Source organism: Lissotriton vulgaris, chromosome 10, assembly GCF_964263255.1.
Source record: "Lissotriton vulgaris chromosome 10, aLisVul1.2, whole genome shotgun sequence".
Lineage (NCBI taxonomy): Eukaryota > Metazoa > Chordata > Amphibia > Caudata > Salamandridae > Lissotriton > Lissotriton vulgaris.
In genome coordinates this window covers 657,497,210-657,523,701 of record NC_141698.1, presented here as the reverse complement: position 1 = coordinate 657,523,701, position 26,492 = coordinate 657,497,210, and positions in this window count along the sequence as shown.

Genomic DNA, 26,492 nt, shown 5'->3' with positions numbered 1-26,492 from the left:
TTTTTTCACTTCCAGAGGGGAAAAAAAAGGTGAATGCGGCCAAAGTCACTTGCCTCATCTGCAATGATGAACTTTCACGGGGCAACCCAAATAAGAAATATTCTTTTGGTAACTATACCATGATTCGGCACATGACAAGAAAGCATCCAAACAACTACTCTCGTGCAGAGTTCCGGGAAATGGCCAGTAACCTCCCCCAGTCATCAAGGACCCCCTCCCAAAGAAACCAACCCACTTCCTCGCAACCAGAAACATCTGAGGTGATGCCTTGCATTCAGCCGAGATTTGCTGATTTTAAAATTACTTGCACTGCTTGTGGCAAACTTATCTCCTATGGGGAAAAAAGTGTGAAACTCATCGTCCTTGCAGGTGATAATCACAAGTGCCCCAAAAAGAAGTAATTTTTTGGGTTTTTTGTTTTTTTGCTCCAGTTGAGCCAGTTTCAATTCCCTTTTTTTGTTTCTCCCCCAAAAAAATACAAAAAAATATATAAAACTGTTTTGAAAAGCCAAAAAAAAGTACAAAAAGTTCAAAAAACACAAAAAAAATATAAAACAACAAAAAGAAGAAAAAAAAAAGTTCTTTTTAGAACTACCTCCAATTTCTAAATCAAAACTTCATTTTTTAAACACTCTGTCACCTTTTTTCATCATAGTGCGCTCCCAGGGCCGCTCCCCGGTGCGCGCACCGTGCGCTTCCCCCGCGCAAAACGAAAAAAAAAATAATAATTTAAATGCCCCGCGGGGCCCTTTTATAGCCCCCACATCAAACCTAGGGGGTCAAAGGGGTCTATCCCTGACGCCTTATGGTCAGTTCCCACTTTGTTTTAGCCACCTCTTATGTCTCGATTTTACCGAGACACAAGATGGCGACCGCTCTGGACTGTTTCGAATGTTTACAGACACCCGAGAGCCAATCAGCTTTCCATGCGCACCTCGCGTCACGCGCCCGGAGCGCTCCCTGGTGCGCGCACCGGTGCGCTGCTATAGATATATATATTTTTTGGAACCTAAATTACTCAAAATCCACTGGAGCACATATCTTGAGACATAGCAAAGGCACATCGGGCTACCAGTCCCTACAATTTTGCCAAGTTTGGTGTAAATCCATTCAGCCGTTCGGGCTAAAAGTGAAATCGACCGCCCTATGGAAATTAACATGGGAAAAACGCGTTTTGGGACCCCCCTTTTATCTCGGCCCCCGCTTATTGTATCCCCCCCAAACTTTCAGGGAAGGACCGGAGCTCGACGAGGCCATTTTCATGAAATTTTCAGGCAGATTCGTCAACCGGTGCCAAAGTTATTCAAAATAGAATTTTGAGATTTAACATTGAAAAAAATCCTAACTATAACTACCTACTGGCGACCGCCAGTAGGTAATATATATATATATATATATATATATATATATATATATATATATATATATATATATATATATATATATATATATATATTCACTGAAAAACCATAGGTTTCACATCAGATATATATATATATATATATATATATATATATATATATATATATATATATATATATATATATATATATATATGCAACTAATGTCTTGATAACAGAACACCTTCCCTCCTCGGAGAAGCGAAATCAGGAAACGGACAAACCACGCGGCAAGTTTTTTTCTAAATTCAGTGCTTTATTCCATAACAGCAGACATGACGCGTTTCGACCGGGTAACCCGATCTTGATCACATGACATGTTGTGACCACCCATGTGACTATATACTGTTGCTCTTATTCGATGCTCCTCCCATCACATTGATGGATGTGGAAAACAGACTTATAATATTTTTCTTCTTTGATCATTGTGGTTAAATAAAAAGTATGAATACACAAAAGAAATAGTGGGCAAGTGCCCCTTAATGTATAAATAATACATAATTCTCAAAATCCTACCACAAAAGTATCATGATCTCATATTCAGACTTTTATAACAACAAATATGTGCTAAAACATGTTCTAAACAGTATAGTCATTTTGCAAACAAACTGTGATCAGTGAAAAATAATAATAAAGTGTATAAATAAAATGCCACTCTATCATTGAATACATGATTAGCTAGCAGTTCCTTCGAAAAATTAATATGCAAATGAATGAGGCTAAGGCTGCGGATTGCTAAAATTCCAATGTGCTATTGAAAAAAGTGCTATGTGCAAAGTGCAGATTCAAAATTCAAAATTCATTATATATGAAGTTGCATTGTATTCAAATAAATATAAAAATTGATCAAACATGAATTTGAGGTTAGAAATCTTGTGCACACAGCAATCAGTGCAAACTCCCACCTCACAGACACCAGATAAAAACTAGTAAAACCAGAAACCTAGTAAAACCAGTTACAATCCAGTACAAATGAAGTTAAAAGCCTCCATAAAAAACATCTAAACAGATTAAAAACCATCAATTACACAATTAAATAATTAAATAAAGATTTAGCAGCAAGAGTTCATTTTGTAGAATCAGATCATAAATATAGCAGCAAATGTAGAGAATCATTATTCACAAGAAATTGTACAGATCATCACTTGTATTTAAACCATTTGGCATTTTAGTGTTGAATTGTACAATATAATGACTTTACAAACTGACGCAAATTCTTTTCTCTATTTCCCCCTCTGATGGATTTTGGAATGGCCTCAATCACAAAATAACTGAGGTCGTTGAGGTTATTGTGGTGTACTAATTTAAAATACTGTGCCACAGGGTAGCTGGAATCAGAATTGACAATTACATGTAAATGCTGTAAGATTCGATTAAACACTTTTAATTTGGTGCTGCCTATATATCTTAGCTGACATGTACATACTAAGATATAGACAGCAAAATCAGTCTTACATGCGAAAAAACCTTTTATTTTTATATGGCTCTGAGGAGAATGCATCAAATACCTCCGTTTTATTGACGTCAAATTTACATGCCCTGCAGGAACTGCATTTGAAAAAAGCAGTCCTGTTAGATAACCAGTTCATTTTCTCTTGTACTTCTGGGCTAGATTTTTCTAGGGCATCTCACATAGAGGGAGCTCGTCTAAATGTGATGCTAGGAGAATCCTCTATTTCAGGTGCTATTTTCATATCAGACTTTAAAATAGACCAGTTTTTAGTAATAATCTGTCTGACCTTATTATGATGACAATTGTAAGTTGTTATAAGTCTGATCAGTAGTTTCTCAGTTGTGGTCTCCCTACAAGCCAGTGTCAAATTGGCTCCCTGATTATTATTGGATGTATCTACACTTTGAGGGATGGGTATTTTGGATAAAGCTTTGTTTAATTCCACCATATTATATACCCTTAATAGGAATCTCTGCACTGCTTCCTTCAGACATGTTGTTAAGTCATCTACATTGCTGCAAATTTTTTTGATTCTCAAGAAATCCCCATAGGGGATACTCTTGATAAGATGCCTGGGGTGGGTACTGCTGGCATGAAGGATCAAGTTTCCCGCAGTTACCTTCCTGTGGAGTTTAGTGTGTATGGCATTATTGCAAATGTATACCTCTACATCTAGGAACTCGACCCTCCCTCTGCTGATATTAGCTGTGAATTTCAGGTTGAAATTGTTTTCATTGATGACGTCAATAAATCTAAGAGCTGTTTTGACAGATCCCTGCCAAATCACACAAACATCATCAATGAAACGCCACCATTTAACGATGTTATTCGTGAATATTTCTTCCAAGGCGTGGCCGAGGACATGCTTCTCACACCAGCCTGCATTAAGACATGCAAAACTGAGGGAAAAACATGCCCCCATTGCCACGCCCTGTAGTTGTTGGTATACTTCCTTATTGAATAGAAAATAGTTGTTATTTAAACATATGTGTCTCATTCTCAACAGCATCGTATTATGTTCATTGAACCTGATATCTCTATGTGAGAGAAATTGTTTGGTCGCTTCAAGTCCTTGTTCATGTTTTATGCTGGTGTATAATGAACATAGTTCCATAACAATGAAACAGTATTCATCACTCCATGTGGTCTCTCTAAGTTTTTCTAAGAAATGGCCAGTGTCTTTTATGTAAGAAGGAAGGGTTTCCACAAATACCCTAATAAAAAAGTCCACATACTTTTACATTGATTCTAATAACCCTCCCTGTGCAGATATAATTGGACGCCCTTGCACAGGGTTAGTTTGTTTGTGAACTTTAGGTATAAAATAAAGAGTAGGTGTGATGGGGTAATCAGTTTAAAAAAAAATTGTACTCTTCTTTATTGATTAGACCCTCCCTCTTCCACTGAGCAAGCTCTTTAAAAGATCTTTAACAGCTTTCAACTCATTGAATGAAGCCTTTCTATAACATGATAAATCATTGAGATGCCTATTAGCTCCTTCTGTATAGATATCACGGGGCCAGAGCATATATATATATTCACTGAAAAAACCATAGGTTTCACACATGTTATAGTTAGGAATTAGCATTTAAAAAACCTTCCAAATTCACTGAAAATACCATAGGTTTTAGGGGTGTTATAGTAAGCTGGACATTTCACTCGTACAAAACCATTCAAACTCCTCCATTATAGTTAGTTGTACTAAGTATAACTCGCGCGCCCGCAATCAGTGATGTCATTTGAGATGTCATCAGTGATGTCACTGACCATGTCATGAATGATGTAATATGTGACATCATCAGCAGTGGATTGCGGGCGCGCGAGTTATACTTAGTACAACTAACTATAATGGAGAATTTTCAATGGTTTTGTATGAGTGAAATGTCCAGCTAACTATAACACCCCTAAAACCTATGTTTTTTTCAGTGAATTTTTAAGGTTTTTTAAATGCTAATTCCTAACTATTAAATGTCTGAAACCTATGGTTTTTTCAGTGAATTTCGAAGGTTTTTTTAAATGCTAATTCCTAACTATAACATGTCTGAAACCTATGGTTTTTTCAGTGAATTTCAAAGGTTTTGTAAATGACAATTTTTAAATGTATTATTTATTATGTTTTTTTTTATACTGATTTACTACTTTTTTAAACTATTTATTTGAGATGTTTTACTTTTTAAATTACATTATAATTACATTATACATTACATTACGAAATATACTTTCTAAGAATGAATTACTTTAGTTTAAATACTTTGCAAATAGGCAATAGACTTTTAAGTACAGTATTTACAGTTGTTGCAATGGGCAACACAATTTCAAACACAATGCAACATTGAGCTCAATGGGGATTTCTAGTTAAATGCAATTAGTTACTTTATGGATTACTTTTCTAACTTCAGGACTGGATCCTAGATTCAGTCCTGTGACATCTCCTGTAAACAGTTGAGTAAAAGCATTTTGGTAACAGTAGTGATTTTTAAGGAATATTATTGTATTTTAAAAGTTGTCACTTAAGAAACTTTTTTCACATAGACACCAATGTTATCCTATGGGAGGAAATTCACTTAGCAGGTAAGTAGTGTTATTGTTACTTTTTCTTACTCAGTGATGGACTGGTGTTTCTCCTGTAAACAGTTGAAATATTGTGTTTAAGTCATACAGGTGATTTTTAAGGAATATTTGTAGTTTGTGAAAATCGACACTTAGAAACTTTTCTGGTGAAAACCACACAATGGATTCCTATCGAAGGAAATACAAGTTACTGGTAAGTACAGTTAGAATTACTTTTCAGGGTCAGTGCTGGGCTAAAAGATGCAGCACTAGCTTCTCTCCCGAGAACAGGTGAGTAAATCGGAATTCGTTGTTTGGATGATTTTAGGTGAATATTTTAAAGTTCCAAAAATCCACACTTTGAAGAATTTCCAGGTTAAACCAGTCAATGTTAGCCTATGGAAGGAAATTCAAGTTACTGGTAAATATGGTTAGAATTACTTTTCAGGAATAGTACTGGGCTCAAAGATGCAGCACTGAGGTCTCTCCTGATAACAGGTGAGTAAATCAGAATTCGGAGTTGGGCTGATTTTAGAGGAATATTTGTAAGTTCCAAAACTCCACACTTAGAAGAATTTCCAAGTAAAACTAGTCAATAATAGCCTATGGAAGGATATTCAAGTTACTGGTAAGTACAGTTAGAATTACTTTTCAGGATCAGTACTGGGCTCAAAGATGCAGCACTGAGGACTCTCCTGATGACAAGTGAGTAAATCGGAATTCGTAGTTTGGCTGATTTTACTTTGGTCTACTAAATATAGAGCCACTTTCCTACACCATCCCCTCCCTTCACCACTGTCTAAACGCGTCCTGTGTCTGTTTTAATTAGGGAGATTAAGTCCCCTTGAATACTGAGAGTCCCTGGGGTCCAAGTAGCCCACTAGGTACCTCCAGTAAGCGCCACAGAGCTGCGTTGCAGAGAGGTGTAAAAAGGGGCACAGCCGGGGTCACCTCTCTACAACGCAGCGCAGTGGGGCTTACTGGGAGCACCTGGTGGGCTAGTTAGCCCCTAGGGGCCCTCAGGATTGAAGGGGAATTATTTCCCAACTTAAAACACGCCACAGGGCATGTTTGCACACTTGACCTCAGGCCCCGTTCCTGGCGCATACTGGAGGTACCTGGTGGGCTAGTTGGCCCCCAGGGACCCTCAAGATTGAAGAGGAATTAATTCCTCAACTTAAAACGCACCACAGGGCACTTTTGCACAATGGTAAAGGAAGGGGGCGGTGCCTGAGGTGACATGTGTGTAAACATGCCCTGTGGAGAATTTTAAGTTGGGGAATTAATTTCTCTTCAATCCTGAGGTCCCCTGGAGGCCAACTAGACCACCAGGTACCTCCAGTATGCGCCAGGGAGCTGCGTTGCAGAGAGATGTTCAGAGGTCACGCTCATTTCTACACATCTCTGTAACGCAGCTCCGTGGCGCTTACTGGAGGTACCTGGTGGGCTAGTTGGCCCCCAGGGGACCGCAGGATTGAAGAGGAATTAATTCCCCAACTTAAAACGCGCCACAGGGCGTGTTTGCACACATATCACCTCAGGCCCCCCCTACCACTACGCAAACGAGCCCCGTGTTGCGTTTTAAGTTGGGGGATTAAGTCCCCTTGAATCCTGAGGTCCCCTGGGGGCCAACTAGCCCACCAGGTACCTCCAGTAAGCTCCAAGGAGCTACGTTGCAGAGAGGTGTAAAAAGGGGCGTGGCCTCAGAACCCCTCTCTGCAACGCAGCCCCCTGGCGTATACTGGAGGTTCCTGGTGGGCTAGTTGGCCCCCAGGGACCCCCAGTATTCAAGGGGAACATGTTCCCCATCTGCAAACGCGCCAGGGTGCGCGTTTGCAGAGTGGTGCAAGGAGGGGGCGTGGCCTCCGGCACAGTCCTGTTTTTTTTTTTTATTTATGTTTTTTAAGAAGGGGGCTGTGTAGCCCCCCTTCTTTTTCTAATTTATTGGCCCTTGGCCCAATTTTTTTTTATGTAAAAATCGGGAAGGGGGCCACTTGGCCCCCCTCCTGAGGCCATAATCTGCCCCGGGGACCACATCCCCTGGGGCATGGCCCTTTTTTATATTATTTTTTTGGAGGGGGCTGCCTTGCCCCCCTCCTGTGGCCACTTATGGCCCCGGGGACAGCATTCCCCGGGCCGACCTTTGTTTGTTTTTTTCAATTTGGGGAGGGGGACCGCACGGCCCCCCTCCCGAGCCACTAATAGCCCTGGGGACCCCATCCCCCAGGGCTGGCCCTCTCTGTTGGGGGCTGTAGGGGGTCCCCAATCCCCACACGGTCCCAGCCATTTCCCCGTGTCCTGCGGGAGCTGGCATTGCTTTTCCACATGGGAAGCAGCTAACATGCTGCTCTCCCTGTGGAAAAGCAATCTGCCTTGCTATTTGGAAGAGAGAGCAGGTTTACTGCTGTCTCTTCCAAATAGCAAAGCAGTTTGCAATGACAGGCTTGAGCCCCCCCTCACATAGGGTATTTAAAAAAAATAAAGCCCCGGGGGTAGCGGTCCCCAGGGCTGGGGGGGCCTGAGAGACCCCCAACTAATTTTAAAAAGCCCTGGGGGTGGCAGTCCCCGGGGCTGGGGGGGCCTGAGAGCCCCCCACCCAATTTAAAGAACCCCCGGGGGTGGCGGTCCCAGGGGCTGTGGGGGGCCGTGTGCTCCCGCCTGTATTATGTTAAAGCACTCCACTAGTTTTGAAAATTTCATGAAGATTCGTCAACCGGCGCCAAAATTATTCCAAATAGACTGTTGCGGATATCCTATGGAAAATAGGTCATAACTATAACTATCTACTGGCGACCGCCAGTAGGTAATATATATATCCATAGGAAATCCGCAACATTCTATTTGGAATAACTTTGGCGCCGGTTGATGAATCTTCGCGAAATTTTCAAAACTGGTGGCCCGATCCGGTCCACTCCTATCCTAAAAGTCTCGGGGTGATTTGTCAAGTGGGGGCCGAGAAAAAAGGGGGTCCCAAAATGTGTTTTCCCCATGCAATTTTCCATAGGAACCGTTAATTGCAGCTACAGCCCCAACTGCTGAACGGAATTACACCAAATTTGGCAAAGAGGTAGCCCTTGGTTCAGACTTGTGCCTTTTGGGTAAATGGTGAAAATCCATTCAGTATTTGCTGAGAAAATCAAAAGTAAAATCATAGATATATCTATGGCCGCGGTGGATACGCGCATCCTGAGCGCACCCTGAGCGCACCCTTTCGATCACGAGATGCATTCTAATTGGTTGTCAACTGTCTGTCAACACTCCAAACCAGGAAGTGTTGGCAGCCATTTTGTGTCTCGGTAGAAGCCAGGCTCAAGAAATCAGTGGAACAAGTGTGCAAAACGTATAAAGGGGGCAGGGTAGAAATATCCTGACCCTCTAGACCTGTTTAGGAGGTACCACAAGGACTCCCAGGGCCCAAAAATATTTTTTTTTTTACTGAAAAATGTGCGCAGGGTGTGTGGATCCGCCGTAAAAAAAATAAAAGCGAAGCGCGGGCTCCCGCGCTTGTTTAAAAATTGGCCCCAGGGGAGCCAAATCCCAGGGGCTAAAATATTAAATTTGATGGGGGTCCAGAGGGGCCCCCTAGCCGCGGGGACCGCCACCCCTCGGGGCTACAAAGTAAAAGGGTGGGGGCTCAAAGGCCACTCCCCCAGTAAAATACATGGGTGGGGGCTCAAAGGCCCCCCCAGCCCAGGGGACCGCTACTCACCAGGGCTTTAAAAAAATGGGTAGGGGGCTCAAAGGCCCCCCCCAAGCCCCGGGGATCACCACTTCCCGGGGCTTTTTAGATTGTGGGATGGGGACCGCGTGGCTCCCCTCCTGGACCCGTTGAGGGCCCTGGGGACCGCCACCCCCCAGGGGCAACTCCTGCAGTGTCTCCTGGTGACCACCCTCGTGACACTACTATTTGCTATGGTAGGGTGGGAGCCGAGGCTCCCGCCCTGCCATAGCATACTTATTTGGGATTTTGAAAGAGAGAGCAGGAAAACCTGCTCTCTCTTTCAAAATGCAAAGCTGATTGCTTTCCCACACGGAGTGCTTCATGTTAGCAGTTTCCTGTGTGGAAAAGCAATGGCGGTTCCCGAAGGACGTGGGGAGGCGGCTGGGACGTGGGGGCATTGAGGCTCCCCCCACGGTCCTCAAAGTTGTATGTAGGCCTCGGGGGATGGGGTCCCCGGGGAGAATAAAAATTAGTGGTAAGTGGTACCGCTCGTAGCATTACCTGCATCTCGAATTTGGTGAGTCTGTACTCTTTGCTGCCTTGCCTGCTGTCCCTTGTGGCGAGGGAGTTGGAACGCTCTCTGACTGCGTGTGAGGCTGTAGTCACAGGGGCCGGGACTGCGAGACCCAGGAAGCAGCGCAGGATCACCGGAGCAAACCTGGAGTCTCTTCCCGCCCCTGCTTCGCCCTGATTGGCCGCCTGCCTAGCCTTGCCTCGCTCTGATTGGCTGCCTAGCCTTGCCTCGCTCTGATTGGCTGCCTACACCAACAACTGCTCGCGGCCCCCGCTTCGCGGGTGCCGCTCGTAGCATTACCTGCATCTCGAATTTGGTGAGTCTGTACTCTTTGCTGCCTTGCCTGCTGTCCCTTGTGGCGAGGGAGTTGGAACGCTCTCTGACTGCGTGTGAGGCTGTAGTCACAGGGGCCGGGACTGCGAGACCCAGGAAGCAGCGCAGGATCACCGGAGCGCACCTGGAGTCTCTTCCCGCCCCTGCTTCGCCCTGATTGGCCGCCTGCCTAGCCTTGCCTCGCTCTGATTGGCTGCCTAGCCTTGCCTCGCTCTGATTGGCTGCCTACACCAACAACTGCCCGCGGCCCCCGCTTCGCGGGTGCCGCTCGTAGCATTACCTGCATCTCGAATTTGGTGAGTCTGTACTCTTTGCTGCCTTGCCTGCTGTCCCTTGTGGCGAGGGAGTTGGAACGCTCTCTGACTGCGTGTGAGGCTGTAGTCACAGGGGCCGGGACTGCGAGACCCAGGAAGCAGCGCAGGATCACCGGAGCGCACCTGGAGTCTCTTCCCGCCCCTGCTTCGCCCTGATTGGCCGCCTGCCTAGCCTTGCCTCGCTCTGATTGGCTGCCTAGCCTTGCCTCGCTCTGATTGGCTGCCTACACCAACAACTGCCCGCGGCCCCCGCTTCGCGGGTGCCGCTCGTAGCATTACCTGCATCTCGAATTTGGTGAGTCTGTACTCTTTGCTGCCTTGCCTGCTGTCCCTTGTGGCGAGGGAGTTGGAACGCTCTCTGACTGCGTGTGAGGCTGTAGTCACAGGGGCCGGGACTGCGAGACCCAGGAAGCAGCGCAGGATCACCGGAGCGCACCTGGAGTCTCTTCCCGCCCCCTGCTCCGCCTATAAATACGATCCCCCGACGCTTAGCGGGACGCGTGCGGGACGCCGGGCTAAGCCCGGGCAAAGGGCGGGCCGTCTGTGGCCGTCCGGGGACGCCCGAGGACGGGACGGGCCACCCCACTAACAACAGCGCCTAAAACCATCGCGGAAACGACTTGTCTATTAATAGGTAAAATTTCCTTTTATCGGCAACTAACTATTTCCATTAAAGGGGGAGCTGTCTAGAGTATTGTGCTGACGTATATTCCTCATAGGAACAACAGTCTTTGAGACATACTACTAACGTTACTATAGAAGCAGTTTTAGGAAATACTAATGGGTCTAAGGAAATTACGTTCACGCACAATCTTCATGAAACGCATGGGAACAGAGGAAGCAGTTAGGAAATCTACAGACAAAGCGATAAAACCTGGCCGCACTACGCTAACCCCGGCAATTTATGATTATTTTTCTACCATACCATCAAAAAAGTCCTCTGATAACAAAAATTACACCACTGAAAGTAAACCATCTGGGAGTTCAGGGGATTCAACTAGATTATCTGAATCCCCACAACTGCTTCACAACACAAGTGACATGGTGCCCACCAACAAGTCTATGCTAAAAGATTGTAACTCTATCCTCCTGAAATCATCCACTCCTATAAAAGACTATGAGAGCCTACACAAATTAGAGGACCTAAGTATACTTAATTGCAAGTTAGAACAAAATACTTCGAATTTAATAGCATCCTCTATAAAGGGTAATGTGAGCCTACAAAAAAAATTAAATGACACAGGTATAGTCCAGCACAAACTAGAAGAAAATAGCGTCGAAATCAAGCAATCAACTACTGAAACCAAAAAAACAACCGCACATGAACAAGACTCTTTTCTGGACCCATTTCTAATTGATAACAAAAATCTTGATGAATCGACAATACCTATATCTAAGGCTCTATTCTCATTACAGGCAATATTAGAATCGGTTCTCTCCTTTCTAGGAAACATCCTTGAAAATTCAGATCAAACTCTGGATGTCCAAATTGGCATTCTAAAATTCTTAGTAGAAGAGAAAAGAAAGAAGGAGTCCTTAAAAATAATAGAAAATCAAACGAAGGATCCTATAAATCAAAAGGAAAAAGACTATAAACAAAGTATTCGACACTCCTCTACTCAGACATCAGAAGAAGATCTTATAGAAACTCACAAAAAGAAAAAAACGGAATCTACTAATGATTCAATAATTTATTCTTTAAAAAGATTATTCAGAGAAAGATCGCAAAAGAATCAAAAGCAATTCCCGATTTTTAACAGACAAAAGAAAAAGGATTCATATGATAAAGACTTAATAAAGGAAGATGAAGATTTTTGTACAAAAACTAAATCAGAACCCCCAGTAGAAGAAATAACAATTGATCAAACCAAGGAAACAGAGGAAAAGGGTAAAAATAAAAGGAGGAAAAAACCTCTCAGAAGGATTCAAAAAAAGAAAAACCGCAAACTTAAATTCCAAAAAATCAATATACCTCAAAGAGATTTACAGGAGCAAAAAGATGAGAAAAGTACACCATATACGAGTAAAAAAGGAGAATCTCCCAAAGGAATATGTACAGATATAAAGCCAGAACTGAACCCAAGGGCGGATGAATATCTTCCAACCAAGATAGTCAACAAGACAAGACACGAAAGTATTGATGTCAATAGAACCAACATGAAGGACAACGCAAGCAGTGCAAATATACAGTCGAAGGCACTTCAATTTGAAGAACTATTCCCCACTGATAATACACCACTTAATAGAGGCAGGATACTCAACCTCCTGCAAAATATAAAGTCTCTTCAACTATTGACTAGCCAGGAAATTAATCTAGTGACTCTCCCCAAAAGTGGTCAAAACAAAATTGCAATGGTTTCCTTTTGGTCTCCCGTAATACCTGGGATTATACTTAGGGAAAAAGAAATAATACATAGATTTGGATATGATGTAATCGAGAAGGTTGAGTTCAAAGGAAATACAAACTATAAAACTGTAGACAACAACAGGCAACGAATCCCTAATTCCTATCCAAACAATGGTCCCAGATCTTCATTGAGATCTTCATTGATGCCTGAAGACTCGGGGGCTAGCAATTTTAGAGATCTGAGACAGGGAGAAGCGATCCTAAAAATTCGTTTAAACAAAGGAGAAAGGGAAGTTTGGTACCTGGATTCAAACGAGAACAAAGTTACCGATATTGAATCCGACAAGTTGTGGACATGGCTGCCGGGGATGCTGAACTGCAACAAAAGTGCTAACCAACTGAAGATTTCTGTTTAACCAAGGTCTAAAGTTAATATCGTGGAATATTGCAGGGAGAACAACAAATAAAATGAAGGAAGTTCTAAAAAATCAGCCTGATATTTTAACCTTGCAAGAAACCTGGGCAACAGAACACTTTTCACAAAAAGGGTACTACGTCTATAACATGCCTGCAAAAGCTACTAATCGGGGCCATGCCAAAGGAGGTTTGGCTATTCTAATGAGAGAGGATTGTACATGGGAACAAGAGATAATCGAGACCAACAGTGACAATTTGCAATGCATCAAACTTTTTCTAAAAACTGATAATATGAGTCCCCAAAGAGCAATGTTGCTTTTCAATATATATGCCCCTCCAGGAAAAAAGTATGACATGTTATGTGAAGACATCTTGGAAATCACTAAACAAACAATAGAAGCCCATATGTTTCCTCTTTTTATGATTATGGGTGATTTCAATGGGAAAATTTCTAATTCAGAAATGAAAAAGTGGGGAAGAATTTTCGAAGAGGAAAGCCTGGAATCTTATACTCCCCAATTCCCCAGAGACATCCGCTCAAACGAAAGAGGGAAAATAATGTTATCCGCGCTAATTAATATAAATGGGGTAATTTTGAATGGGAACATTGAAGGAGACATCCCGGCATCATATACAAGACAGGGAAACGGGAGTCCATCGATAATAGATTATATCATCTGTGGCAAGGATCTATATGAAACCATTTCCCATCTTCACTCCAACTTCTCATCAGACAGCGATCACGCCATGATGCAAATACGAACCTGTTGGTCGGCTCAGTCTGCAATAAAAGGACAGATGATTCTTTGTAGAAATGAAACTCTGGTAAACAGCAACCAGAGACGTATCTTCTGGAATTCATCTTGTTTGGGCAAAATAGCAATACTGGTTCAGCAAAAACACTTCTTAAAGAAACAGCGCTCAGAAGACCCTATAGAAAATCTTGAGAGTATGCTTACCGAATTAAAAGAGGCACTAATAAAAATGAATCCCCAAGGAAATACTGGTAACAAGATGAAGAAAAACTCCAAAAAAACCTGGAACTCTCAGATAAGGAAAAAACTAAATAAACTGATACGAGCTCAATATTTACATTCTTCTCCTACTAAAAAGAAAGAAATAAACAAACTGAAAAATCAGCTGAGAAGAGAAAAAATAAGTCAGAAAAAAACTATTCAAGATCGCAATTGGGTCGATTTACAAATTGCTGCAAAAGAACCAAACCAGAGAACTTATTGGTCACTAATAGCTAAACTGACAGGAACAAAAAAGAAATTACTAGCAGTACCGGTTCCTCCAAAAGAGTGGGAAATTTATCTGACAGATCTCTATAAATCAAATATGGTCAAACTTGAAGAAAACTGTACAGATAATGTAAAGGAGAAACAAAAACCATTAATTCCTACAACAACAACTATAATGGTAGAAACTCACATTCGAAGGGCAAGAAGCACAGGTGCCTTCGGCCCCGACCAAATTCCTATCAAGGTCTTGCAGATGAACCCTAAGGAATGGAGCCTTTTGTTAACCCCACTATTCAATTATATCTTGACCACTGGAACAGTACCAAAATCGTGGCAGGGGAGCATTATTATCCCCATTCATAAAAAAGGTTGTAAAACGGTAGCAGGAAATTACCGTCAAATAGCTCTGATGGATGCATCCGGAAAAATTTTTGCAGCTGAAGTTTTATTACAACTAAAAAACTGGGCTTTTTCGCTGGGACTGATACCAATGTTCCAGGCTGGATTCAGGCCAAAGCACTCTGTTACGGACAACATCGCAATTATTCAGGTCATTCTCGATAAATATGTGACACGAAAAAAACAGACGGTCTATATGGCATTTATAGATTATTCAACCGCATTCGATCGTGTTGATCGACCTACTTTATGGAATAAACTGAGGGGCTTTGGAATCAATGAACATTTACTACAGGTAATAATAAGCCTCCACACAACAACGTGGTGTCAAGTCCAAATGGGGGGCGAAAAAGGTTTAACGAAAGTAATAAATACAGAGAACGGTCTCAAACAGGGATGTTTACTAGCCCCTATGTTATTTTCGCTTTACCTCAGTGACCTGCCAAAGCAGCTACAGCAGGGCTCAAGCCTGCCTCCAAAAATAAACAATCAAAGTATTCATTCGTTGCTCTATGCAGACGACATAGTTATGTTCGATCTCACACCATTCGGCTTGCAAAATTCTCTTGACATCTTGTTTCTATATTCAAATAAAAATTTCTTACTTCCGAACGTAAAGAAAACAAAAGTTGTAGCATTTTCTGGAAGGAAAAAAAACGTCAAATACAATTGGAGGCTTGGAGGTGAAAAGATCGATGAAGAAACAGAATATACATATCTCGGCAGGATTCTTTCAAAGAATCTAACAAACACAAAGCATATAGATAAATTAACAAAGAAATCTGATCTACACGCCGGAGCACTCTCAAGACTCTATAATGCCACGGGGACCAGGCACTTTTCCTCACTACTGAAAATATATAAAGTAAAAATCCCTGCGGTCCTCTCTTATGCTACAGAATACATACCTCTAAAGCAATGGGGCTTTATGGATCGACAAGAGGGGAAAATATTGAAAAGAATGATGCAGGCCCCAGTTGCTACACCAGTACAGGTTCTAAGGTTAGAATTCGGAATAACAAGTGCTTACGCCACGGCTGTGGCCAACATTATTAGGTGGGCCTATAATCTCCTCCATGCAAAGGAGGGGACACTCAGGTTTTTGCTCCAAAAGGAGACCTTTGATTCAGAAGCAGCTAAACAAACTTTCTCAGGGAATATGTCATCTGCATTTCAAATGGCTGAAATTACTACAGAAATATTACTTACCTGGTCTGTATCGCAACTAAAACTTTTTCTTAAATGTTTTACACCAAGGTTGAGTTTTGACCTAGATTATGCACATACCAGAAAACTAAAAACTTTTAAATCATATACTGAACTCATAGAATATAAACATATCCAGCCTTATATTTTGTTTTCCCTAACTCATAATGCAAGGAGGGTGATCTTGATGTTACGACTAGGGATCTTACCTGTCCAATCTCATACATCTAAATGGTCGGCTGGGGAAACTAACCATCTTTGCTCGTTATGTCTAGGAGGCGAGCAGACTGTGGAGCATTTATTATTTGTTTGCCCAAACCCTAAAGTTGTAGTAGCTCGTGCTTCATATATTGACCCTATTTACCGAACCTGCAGGCTAACAAAGGAAAAAGAACTATTAGCAGTGGGCAAATTGCCTCCGAACGAATTTGTATGTTATAATTTGTATAAATTTTTTAAAACTATGTTGCTTTTATATTAATATGTGATGTATTCATTTGTGGTCCTCTGTTGAGTACCAAAACAAATAAAAAACTTTTGACTTTTGACTTTGTGGTAAGTGGTAATTTTTTTTACGGTAAAATTAGGAGTGTCTAAGTTTTGGAATGTCGACAATCCCATCTCCCACTTAAATAGCCACAAAGTATTTAGTGAAGCCCACACTGTGAAGCATTTCACTAAACATGAAACAGCAGTGTTTGACTCTGATCAATAAAGAATTGCCCACTGACGAGCATAGAGTACGCAAATTGTACATGGGGTTTTGTAATGCCAGTGGCTGCTGCTCGCGCCCTCTCTTGAGGTTAATTCGAAGAGTTGTGTACTTATTTTTGCTCCTAATGTACAAAGCGCTCCGTCGTCTCTGTTTGCTTTCTCTTCTGTCATGTAGAGGCCCCATGCGAAATATGACGGCTTCCCTACAGCTAGGACCTCTGGAAAGGTAGAAGAGCTGGTAAAGAGTCAGCCCGGGTATTATACTTCCAGTTATAAACACCATTCTGGAGAGCACCACCTTCCCGGGTATTGTTTACTATTTGTTCGAGGTCAACTTAAGTCAGGGGATCGTCATACTCAGAATCTTTATTTAAATATGCAGGGTGGGCCTCTGCAGTCCCTGAAGCCTCGGTGGTCCTAGGCAGTGCCTTATTTCTTCTGTAATCACACGGGCAGTACTTATGGTGTTATAAAGTGATACACTCATAGAACTCTTGCAGTTGTATAATTACACAGGGTTCATGTGCCTAACAGTTAGTTACATTATTTTTTGTAGGTACACTGTAATGTTAAATAGTATTGACTTTAAAATCTTCTATAAACAATTGATTATCACAATAAATATTAGTCAAGTGAAAAGGAAGACCTATACACTGAGTTATTTATTTATTTTTTAAAAGTAGCATTTATTGAAACAGAAATCAATAGAAATGCAACTTTAAAAGAACACTATAATTTTAAAAAAACGTGGGTTTCTCTCTAGTGGAAGCAGCGTAGGTAACCTGCAAGACAAATATGAAACATAAGTATGTGTGCTATGTGGAAGAGGTAAAGAAAGCTAGTTTCAATGAAAGGACCATAGTGAAAATGGAAGTGAGGGGCAGTGGGTGGAAGTGAGAAAGGGAGGGAGAGTTAAAAGAAGAGAGGGAGGAGGAGACAGAGCATCGGCCTATTGCACTCAGCCCTTAGTGTTTACCCTCCGTCACCCGTTTGTCTAGGACGCAGGGATCTGCAAGATAGGCTTTGTGGTTCAAGAAGTCCTTAAAATGAAATACATGAAGCCAGAGATTATGGGCCATATTATGAAGGTAGGACGATAACATTATCGCTGTTTTAGCTACAGGAAACTGCCGCTAAAGCGGCGATATGGGGTTCATAATATGCTGTTGTGAATTCCCTTAGAAGCACAGGTTTTGGTGTGACCCTGGGATTCTATGGGAATTCACAAGGGCATATTATCAACCCCTTATCGTCACTTCAGCTGCAGTTTACTGTCAGTAAAGTGGTGATAATGTCATCACCGTTCTTTGAGAATATAGTCCTACATTATTAGCTACGGGATAATCGCTTGCTTGCACCTGTGCACCCAGGGTGCTGCACCCCAGTCCCTTCTCCTGCATTGTGCTCAATTGTAGGTCTTCCACACTGAGGCTTTACAGCTCACCTGGCACCACTGGTGTGTCCCATGACGTGTTGGTGCAAGCTTCGAGTCTGGGGTACAGGAAGACCAGGTCTCCAAAATGGTACGGTGTCTTGATACTGCCATGGAAGGTGTTAGAATGCTCAGGGCATCATTGCAGGAGAGAGTTCCCACTCAGCCCCTTTACCGCCAATCAATGAATTTCTGTAAAGGGAGAAATAATTTAATGGTGGAAACTTCTGGAGGTAAATGAAGGTCTATTTTAAGCTTCATAGAATATTGGAGTTGAGTGCATCCTTCGTTTTTGAAGTGCGATCAACCGTTAGTGGTAATCATGGTTCAAAGAGGAGTTGGAGTGCACGAGAATACTCAAGGTTAAATAATAATATGTTATGGTAAAGTTTACATAGAAAGGAATAGAGCGCATGCTAGAAGCTTAATGTTTGCGTGTAATGCAGTGGCGGGAGCCTATGTGCATGTACACTCAGTAAGGAGCTAACTTCAGTGTCCTAAAAACGTGTCTGAGGGCTCAGGTCTATTGTACGGTCCAGTAGGTCCTTAAAATTAGACCGATATGACTGAATAAGGTCAGAGATCACAACATAACACTTGGCAATATTGCTTATTCGCACGTGCGCAGTGTGCCTGATGCATCCCACCCCTCTCGCAGCACCGCGCTGAAGAGGTGTCTGTAGGGCAGCGCTGCCTACTGGCTCAGGTCTACAGTATGATCTAGCAGGTCTTCAAAATGAGACAGAGATGACACTGAATGAGGTGAGATATCACATCATTATGCACGGCAATATTGTTTGTTCACACCTGCGCAGTGACGCTAATGTACCTCACCCCTCTTGTCGCCTAAATCGATGAGTCGCCTTTTTGTATCCAGTCTGCTGCACCCCATCTACTCCCTCCGCTGTGCACAGAGGCCTCACTGCTCACCTTTTCGCGGACAGGGCACCTTCTACATCATGCAGTCCCGCTCTGCCAAGAAGTCCTACATTTGGTGCTGAGTCTTGATATCATAATGGTAAAGGACATACTCGTGCACCCATCATCATTTCAGGTTGCTCACCCGCTCAGTCCTTGCGGTACCACTAACTCAGTGACCAAAGGGGGCACGCACGTGGTGGTGGGCCCCCCTGTTTGAAGGTTTGGGCCTACATGAGGTGTCCGGACCACCAGGACAGGCCATCACAGCGCATGCGATGGGAGCATCTCTAAAATGGCATAGAGCACGTGTGCCCGGTCTTTTTTATTGGTAGGGTCATGTGTCCTGTGATGCCTGTGCTGGATGGGTGTGGTGTGAGTGTATACTAGCCATGACAGAGTGCCTGTGACGTTCTGACAACTAGACCTGTGACTAGCAGATCACTACAAGGAAAATCTGGGCATGTGGCATTGTTGTCTTTTTCTGTAAGGGTAATCGGAGTGGGCTGGCCTGACGTATGCCAGTGCTGCATGAGTCTGTGAAGAATGACTTCGGAGCTATGGGCGTGGCTCGGTAGTGAGCTATATGAGAAATCAACTGATTCAGGTGTGTGTGTTGTAGTGCTGCCGTCACCTTGGTCTTAAAAGCAAATGTGTCATTATGTCAGTGAAGTCCCACAACATGGCCAACATGGAAGGTACAGGGTTTCACTGACCTTATATTCATCCATAGTTGATTGCTTTCCCACACGGAGTGCTTCATGTTAGCAGTTTCCCGTGTGGAAAAGCAATGGCGGTTCCCGAAGGACGTGGGGAGGCGGCTGGGACGTGGGGGCATTGGGGCTCCCCCCACAGTCCTCAAAGTTGTATGTAGGCCTCGGGGGATGGGGTCCCCGGGGAGAATAAAAATTAGTGGTAAGTGGTAATTTATTTTAAGGTAAAATTAGGAGTGTGTAAGTTTTGGAATGTCGAAAATCCCGTCTCCCACTTAAATAGCCACAAAGTGTTTAGTGAAGCCCACACTGTGAAGCATTTCACTAAACATGAAACAGCAGTGTTTGACTCTGATCAATAAAGAATTGCCCACTGACAAGCATAGAGTACGCAAATTGTACATGGGGTTTTGTAACGTCAGTGGCTGCTGCTCGCGCCCTCTCTTGAGGTTAATTCGAAGAGTTGTGTACTTATTTTTGCTCCTAATGTACACAGCGCTCCGTCGTCTCTGTTTGCTTTCTCTTCTGTCATGTAGAGGCCCCTGGCGAAATATGACGGCTTCCCTACAGCTAGGACCTCTGGAAAGGTAGAAGAGCTGGTAAAGAGTCAGCCCGGGTATTATACTTCCAGTTATAAACACCATTCTGGAGAGCACCACCTTCCTGGGTATTGTTTACTATTTGTTCGAGGTCAACTTAAGTCAGGGGATCGTCATACTCAGAATCTTTATTTAAATATGCAGGGTGGGCCTCTGCAGTCCCTGAAGCCTCGGTGGTCCTAAGCAGTGCCTTATTTCTGCTGTAATCACACGGGCAGTACTTATGGTGTTATAAAGTGATACACTCATAGAACTCTTGCAGTTGTATAATTACACAGGGTTCATGTGCCTAACAGTTAGTTACATTATTTTTTGTAGGTACACTGTAATGTTAAATAGTATTGACTTTAAAATCTTCTATAAACAATTGATTATCACAATAAATATTAGTCAAGTGAAAAGGAAGACCTATACACTGAGTTATTTATTTATTTTTTAAAAGTAGCATTTATTGAAACAGAAATCAATAGAAATGCAACTTTAAAAGAACACTATAATTTTAAAAAAACGTGGGTTTCTCTCTAGTGGAAGCAGCGTAGGTAACCTGCAAGACAAATATGAAACATAAGTATGTGTGCTATGTGGAAGAGGTAAAGAAAGCTAGTTTCAATGAAAGGACCATAGTGAAAATGGAAGTGAGGGGCAGTGGGTGGAAGTGAGAAAGGGAGGGAGAGTTAAAAGAAGAGAGGGAGGAGGAGACAGAGCATCGGCCTATTGCACTCAGCCCTTAGTGTTTACCCTCCGTCACCCGTTTGTCTAGGACGCAGGGATCTGCAAGATAGGCTTTGTGGTTCAAGAAGTCCTTAAAATGAAATACATGAAGCCAGAGATTATGGGCCATATTATGAAGGTAGGACGATAACATTATCGCTGTTTTAGCTACAGGAAACTGCCGCTAAAGCGGTGATATGGGGTTCATAATATGCTGTTGTGAATTCCCTTAGAAGCACAGGTTTTGGTGTGAGCCTGGGATTCTATGGGAATTCACAAGGGCATATTATCAACCCCTTATCGTCACTTCAGCTGCCGTTTACTGTCAGTAAAGTGGTGATAATGTCATCACCGTTCTTTGAGAATATAGTCCTACATTATTAGCTACGGGATAATCGCTTGCATGCACCTGTGCACCCAGGGTGCTGCACCCCAGTCCCTTCTCCCGCATTGTGCTCAATTGTAGGTCTTCCACACTGAGGCTTTACAGCTCACCTGGCACCACTGGTGTGTCCCATGACGTGTTGGTGCAAGCTTCGAGTCCGGGGTACAGGAAGACCAGGTCTCCAAAATGGTACGGTGTCTTGATACTGCCATGTATCCAGTCTGCTGCACCCCATCTACTCCCTCCGCTGTGCACAGAGGCCTTACTGCTCACCTTTTCGCGGACAGGGCACCTTCTACATCATGCAGTCCCGCTCTGCCACCAAGAAGTCCTACATTTGGTGCTGAGTCTTGATATCATAATGGCAAAGGACATACTCGTGCACCCATCATCATTTCAGGTTGCTCACCCGCTCAGTCCTTGCGGTACCACTAACTCAGTGACCAAAGGGGGCACGCACGTGGTGGTGGGCCCCCCTGTTTGAAGGTTTGGGCCTACATGAGGTGTCCGGACCACCAGGACAGGCCATCACAGCGCATGCGATGGGAGCAACTCTAAAATGGCATAGAGCATGTGCGCCCAGTCTTTTTTATTGGTAGGGTCAAGTGTCCTGTGATGCCTGTGCTGGATGGGTGTGGTGTGAGTGTATACTAGCCATGACAGAGTGCCTGTGACGTTCTGACAACTAGACCTGTGACTAGCAGATCACTACAATGAAAATCTGGGCATGTGGCATTGTTGTCTTTTTCTGTAAGGGTAATCGGAGTGGGCTGGCCTGACGTATGCCAGTGCTGCATGAGTCTGTGAAGAATGACTTCGGAGCTATGGGCGTGGCTCGGTAGTGAGCTATATGAGAAATCAACTGATTCAGGTGTGTGTGTTGTAGTGCTGCCGTCACCTGGGTCTTAAACGCAAATGTGTCATTATGTCAGTGAAGTCCCACAACATGGCCAACATGGAAGGTACAGGGTTTCACTGACCTTATATTCATCCATAGTTCCACACATAACAGATGTTGGACAAGACGCATTTCTGTGGATAAGACTGTTTATTGCACATTCAGTGGAGTGTTGTAGCTATAGCAATACAGGGCTATAAAAACTTCAAGTTGCAGTTTTTGGCACATGAAGGGCAGCTAATCAGAGTGAGACTTGTGGTCAGAGTTAGGCTGCGCCAACATATATACTTATGTGGTCAGTTGGGTACACTGTCGAACTTGGTACTGGAAATCAGTGTTCGAGCCTCGGAGCCGCGTTCACATCCTGTTATTGTAGGCAAATCACGTAATCTCCGCTTGCCTGAAAGTGTAATGTAAATACGGTGCTCATGTAAAACTCTGAAATACTTTTGGGTCGAGTTTGCGCTATATAAATATGGTACACAAAAAAATCTCTGGCAATCGCAGGCACTTATTAATTTACTATACACTTTGCTAACAATACTCTAATGATCTAATTTCTAAATTCGTACTTGTAGAATGAGCAAGAGAAAGTTACATAACTGAAGTTTATCCTACTGCCAGAGGTAAAATGGTTGCATACGCTGTTTACAGCACAATGTAATGTGGTAGGGCCCAGGGGCAGCATTTTACAAACATAATGAATACACAGACACAGATAGATAGTTCAACTGGGTACGGGCACTTGTGCTCGACTCGATTTTATTACCAGGGTCACATGTCCAGTTATGTCTGTGCTGGGCGAATGTGGGGTGAGTGTAAGCCAGCCCTCCCAGTATCGTTGCTGTTGATAACAAGTACAATAGTAATCATCAAATCATACACAGATATTGCATCATAAAGGGTTTATGACTTGTGCTGCACAAAGGTAGGAGTACTACATGTGAAATAATACAGAAAAGATTCTATTGTAAAGGGTTCATGACTTGTGGTGCACTGAGGTAGGGGCGGCAGATCTGAAACCATACACAAAACATTCTATCATAAAGGATCCATGAGTTGTGCTGCACTGAGATAGGAGCATCAGAAGCATTCAGCGTCGGCGGACCCAGCTATGATACGTGACCTAGGTGGGTCGTACAAGGGGCATTGTCTGTTGCCTACTGGACTGCGTCATCTGTAATCGCGATTCGAACAAAAGATGAAACATGTTTGCAATACATTGTCGAAACATGTAGGTTTCAGTGACATTATAGTTCAAATTGTGAGTTTTGCTGTCTGCAGTATAGACTGCCATTCAGTGTTTGTTTGGACATGAGAGATGAATTTGGTTATTGTACTAAACCTATAACTGGTATAAAACAAGTTTTTGAAGGAAAGATAATAAAAGGATATTGTGTAGGTGTGAGGGACGTTATACTTAGTTTCGTACTGCACTCAGCAATTAATGAATGAACAGTCAATTTAATTGTGAGCCCTGATGGCCGCAGTGTAGGCAGGTGGCAGCGGTCAGCAAGGGCCCACGGCCATGTGGCGTTGAGAAGAGCTGGACAGTATTGGCAATTCAGCGTGTGTGAAGCCAGCGATGATAATGGTATACTGAGTTAGTGGCACCTGAAGCAACTAGTTTGTGTGGAGCCTGGTATGATGCGTGGTCCAGGCAGGCCACACTGGTAGCAATGTCTTTTGCCTACAGAATTTTGCCTTAGTAAGGCCACGTGGCGATGACTTATGGTGCACTGAGTTAGTGGTACATCTGGCGCTCAGCGTGTGCACAAACTGCGATGATGCGTGGTCCTGACGGGCCGCACTAGAAGCATTGTCTGTTGCCTACTAGACTGCATCATCTGTAATCGCGATTCGAACAAAAGATGAAACATGTATGGAAAACATTGTCGAAATATGTAGGTTTCAGGGACATTATAGTTCAAATTGTGAGTCTTATGTATACTTATTTATATAGAACAACTGTCACATACACTACCTTTTATATTTCTACTTTGTTGCACATGTATCATTGAGAAATATATTTACTCATCAACACACCCCTAAAGAGATTCACTCACCCAAACAACTGTTTTCTCATGGAGTCTTAACCTCATATACCTACTAAATCACCTATTTACACATCTTTGGACAGTCACACACCTCCCACCTAACTACACACATATCCACTCTCTCATACAAATACTCACTTAACTAATTAAAAACTAATATAGAGTTTCACATAGCTAGTAACCAACTTATGCAGTAGTTTACATAACAAGAGTCAGAGTGATACAGATATTCACATAGTTAAATCTCTATCCCATATATTTAGTGAGACACTTTAAATTAGTCACTTAGAGAGTCAATCACAGTGCTAGTAAATCCTCCATCCAGACACTTATACATCCACTCAGACTTCAATGCAGATTCCTAGATATATAATACTTATTTAAATATGGAAGCAAACCACATTTACTGGATGATGTCATCCGTGATGTCATCAGTGATGCCATTTGAGATGTCATCAGTGATGTCATCAGTGATATCACTGACCATGTCATGAATGATGTAATATGTGACATCATCATCAGTGGATTCCGGGCGCGCAAGTTATAGTTAGTGCAACTAACTATAACGGAGTAATTTCAATGGTTTTGTATGAGTGAAATGTCCAGCTAACTATAACACCCCTGAAACCTTAAGCTTAATCTTGACCGAGGTCGAATTGTATAATGGCATTGTTGCACACAGTATGTTATTTGGAATGCCCCAGTCCTGTCAATTCTGCCACAGAATGTTCCTGTCCACTGAATCAAAGGCGGGGAATAATCAATAAAATATGTGCATAAAGACTGAGATTTATGGCTAAGGGTTTGTTGAATTAAAATAGATATGGCCATGATATTATCTGCTGCTGCTGAATTAATCCTAAAGCCGGTTTGACAAAATGGGATCAGCTAGTTTTCTTCTGCCCACAACTCTAGATCTTTCAGCAGGAGTGAGGCTTAACCCTTGGCTACTCGATAGTTACCTGGATTCAGTTTGTCACCCTTCTTAAAAATTGGATGGAGTATGGAGCCTTTCCAACTTTCTGCTATGTACCCAGACATTGTACATAAATGATATAGTGGGAGCAGTTTGGAGGTCCATAGTTCTATGTCAGTTTTAAAAAGTTTGGCCGGGATGCCATTTGGTCCTGGTGCTCCCGTGAATCTAAGTCTAGACAAGGTGTTTGAAATAAGTTTTACAGTGAAGTTCAGGGCTTAATTGGGCACCACAAGGTCTGAGCCAGAGGTGATGTTTAACGGGCACTGGCTATTTTGGCTGAGTACAGTTTGTTAATATGCTGTGTCCACTGAGCCTCATCAATTGCGTTGGAGCATGGGCTGTCTTGAGAGGTTTTAATTTTAATGTAGCTCCACAGCTCAGCTAGACTGTGTTTACCTAGGAGGGAATATACATGTAGCCATTCTTTCTACGTTTTTTCTCACTTGAAGGACCAGACCAGCTGTTCGTGCGATTTTATTTGTTCCTTCAATTTATGATTCAAAACTATTTTAAGGTGTTGGTTATGTGTCTTATTAAGTTGGTTGCGCATCCTGGAGATCTTATTCTTGCTGGCTGTTATTGCACTCTTATGATGACTAAATCTTGCCTTGAGGCTGCAAGTGAGAATTTAAGGACCTATTGTTATATGGATGTCATTAATGATAGTATCCCAGTGTGTGAGAGGGCTTTGTCTATCTTGTGTCTGGAGAGTAGAAGCACAAGTGGATTTCTAGGATTTAAATTTTCCCTGGGGGGATCGGGTCTCATTTTTTTGGCGAATTAATTGTCTTGTTTCATCCCCTCTGAAAGACCCAATTGTCTTCCAGTGATCGTGCCTCGTTTTTAATTATAGCTTGGTACAGAGTGGAAGATGGCCCCTCGCTAACAATGGAGGAATTTTAAAATTCACCAGCTGCTCCATGATAGTGGCCATCGTAAACATGTAATCTAATGTGCTTACTCCTCAAAAGGTTCTTGGAAATTGAAGATTTACAGTACTCTGTTCTAGTGTGTGTTGGATAGATTGGTGATTATATCTGTTGAGCAGGTAAGAGGGTGTGTTGGTGGATACATGGGTCTGTAAGTATGTGTGTGAGTACCTGCATGGTACATATGAGTCTCTCTGTGAGTGCCTGCATAGGTCTGTGAGTGTGTGTGTGAGTGGATGAGTGGGTCTCTAAATGGGTA